Source organism: Dipteris shenzhenensis, chromosome 27, assembly GCF_047967505.1.
Source record: "Dipteris shenzhenensis isolate YYH24624 ecotype China chromosome 27, Dip_SZ_1.0, whole genome shotgun sequence".
Lineage (NCBI taxonomy): Eukaryota > Viridiplantae > Streptophyta > Polypodiopsida > Gleicheniales > Dipteridaceae > Dipteris > Dipteris shenzhenensis.
Genome location: NC_141622.1, coordinates 32501529 through 32504508, shown reverse-complemented (window position 1 = coordinate 32504508; position 2980 = coordinate 32501529). Strand labels below are relative to the sequence as shown.

The 2980-nt window shown below is 36.9% G+C and overlaps 1 long non-coding RNA gene across 1 annotated transcript; it reads left to right on the top strand.

The window, feature by feature from the left end:
* Positions 1–2154: 2154 nt before the first annotated feature.
* On the top strand, positions 2155–2525 carry LOC147884179 (uncharacterized). The gene is made up of 2 exons (XR_015543632.1): positions 2155–2391; positions 2432–2525. It is a non-coding gene; the product is annotated as an uncharacterized LOC147884179 (long non-coding RNA).
* The last annotated feature ends 455 nt before the right edge of the window (positions 2526–2980 follow it).

Below are 2980 nucleotides of genomic sequence, written 5' to 3'. Positions count from 1 at the left end.
CAGATGGCACCTGGCAAGGGACTATCACATTGAGCAATAAGACAATGGGGAGTCAATGCACCCAAGGGGCAAGGCTTGGCAAGATAACTTGTGGGAGTTAATGCAGATGGCACCTGTATTTTGCACTGGATGTCACCCAAGGGTCAAGGCTTGGCAAGACAACAGGGAGTTAATGCAGATGGCACCTGGCAAGGGACTATCGCATTGAGCAATAAGACAATGGGGAGTCAATGCACCCAAGGGGCAAGGCTTGGCAAGACAAGCCTAGGTCAAATTATGCAGATGGCAACTGGCAAGGGACTGTCGTGACATTGAGCAATAAGACAATGGGGTGTCAAATTATGCAGATGGCACGAATTGAGGCTCTTTAAGAGCAACAATTTAAATTGTAAACATATGTTCAATCTATATCATTTTGGATATAAAGACTGTAGCTAAGAGCAACGTCTCTCAATGTAATCATATACATAATTTAGCTACAATTGCTATTATCCCTCTTTGGTCTTATGGCATCATGTCTTCTTTCTATTTATTAAAAGTTTTGTTAAATTTTGTGCATATTGCCGAGTGACAATGTTATTTTCATGAAATATTTAAGTCTCCTTTCATGGATTTATAAATTTATCATGTCAATGAAAAACGTCAAGGAAAAATATTTAAAATAATTAAATTAACAAATAACTTAGATATAGCTAGAATTTCTAATATAGGATTATTTCAAATTCTTGCATGTTGGTGTAAAAGTATAGATTGAAAAAACAATATTTGTATGTGAATATGATAGAGCCACAAAGTGAACTTTTGATTTGGGAAGGAAAAACGTCAAGGAAAAATATTAAAAATAATTAAATTAACAAATAACTTAGATATAGCTAGAATTTCTAATATAGGATTATTTCAAATTCTTGCATGTTGGTGCAAAAGTATAGATTGAAAAAACAATATTTTTATGTGAATATGACAGTGCCACAAAGTGAACTTTTGATTTGGGAAGAAACTTTTTAGAAAGTAAAATTTTGATTTGGAAAGGATATTTTCATAAAGTAAAGTTTTCATTTGGGAAGGATTTTTGGGCTTCGTCCAAAAACAACACAAAAAGTCCAAAATTAATGAAATAGGTGTTGAAACGAGGACTATGTCATCTGCATACAATAATATCTGTACCATCAAATTGGCCAATAAGGAGCCCTCTCCTCCCAAGTGATCAACAAAGGATGTGCTCTCATCAATGTATAACGCGAAGAGAGTCGGTGAGGGGGGGTAGCCCTGCTTCACCCATATAGTACTCTCAACCCAGTCTGATAGCCCTCCAAGAGCACGGACCTGCCCTCTGCTGGACTCATATAAACTCATCACACGCTAGATCATGATCTCTGGGAGATGCAGCTCATGTAGTTGCCTAATCAATCGAGAGCGTGGAACTGTGTCAAAAGCCTTCCGGAGGTCCACAAAGCAAGTGTAGACCTTTTGGCACCTTGACATAGTGGTCTAGCTTCTGTAGTGACATGCCTACTCACATGTTTAAGAAGATTGGGTAGAGATCTTAGGAGTCCCATTGTAGGAATCAAAGGGACTCTAGTTTTTGAGAGCCAAAATAGGCCTTCCTTGCCATGCGTTGATATGTTGTTTGCATCTTTGTTTAGCACAACCTTCGTGTTGCTTTCTTTTGGTATACAATGTATATAGGTTACAATAGTACCAAAGATTGACTGGAGTTTTTTTATGTGATGTCTACTTTCTCATCAAATCTAGAGATTTTTAGTCGTGGGTATCTTATCTCAACAAGATACAACGATGATTGCATTGAATGTGTTTACTTTTAAATGTCATTGTGGCTATTTAAAAAGAAGCTATTTTGAAAGAGAAATGCTTTCATTTAATCATGTGCAAGAACTATATGAGCATAAGCATCTCACACACTAACTTGTGGATCATGTAATGTTCCTTCTTGGGTCTTCCACCGAGAAGCTCCCTTCTAAAGAGTGTAGATCACTCCTATGCTTGGAGGATTGATGCAATGCTCACATACAGGATTGGTATTTGGCATGCTCATTCTGACTTGCTTTATTTTTTGTTGTCATGATGGTTCTTTGTAAGGTTTTAAACATGTGCATGTCATGGTATATGTTGGTAATCTAAAGGTAGAAGAAAAGGAAGTGATTGCAATGATGGCAATGAAAGAAGAGGATGTGGATATCATGTACAGTGAATTACAGAAATGTGTGAGATCATTGAAGCTTACAAAAAAGGATTTCTATCATGTTCCTAAGCAAGACATAATGCATCTGGACCATCTATTAGATTGCTATATGACATGGGTACTAAAAGAGCAGAAGTTGCAGATAGATCAATCAGTTTCTGGGTGCATAACAAGGGGTGATATTATTAAATGTGCAAGTGACTCTTCAGATAGGTAGAGTCAGATAGGTAGAGTCAGATAGGTATACTAGTGATAGATGATGTGTTTTTCTAATTCTTAATATGTATTTTTAGTAAAGTAATCTATATTGGTTGTGCACATTTCACCATGGTCCTCAAAAAGGTTATCCACCTCTGAACGAGGATTTGGTTGCACATGCATACTTTTGTTCTATCAATCAGGTTCTCTTTTGAGTAGTTCCATATCCACATAAGTGATAACTTGCATTATGCATGATATTCATTTATTAGGGTTTTCATTGTACTAGTTTGGCTTTTGGGCCATGTCTAAATTATGTTCTTTGTTTATGCCCATCGGATATGCTTTCATTGTTGATCAAGCATAAAACACCATTTTTGCCTTAGTGTCATGCACAACCATAAAAAAACACGGTCCTAGGTGTGTTATTCAAACAAGTACTTCTCATATGGGAGCTCCACTTTGCACGCAAGTCCATTTCAACTAGCTTGAAGTGTGTACAAAGTATACACCGTTTTTCCTGTAGTGATATGCACATCCATAAAAAAACACGCCCTTAGGTGTGTTATCTGACCAAGTACT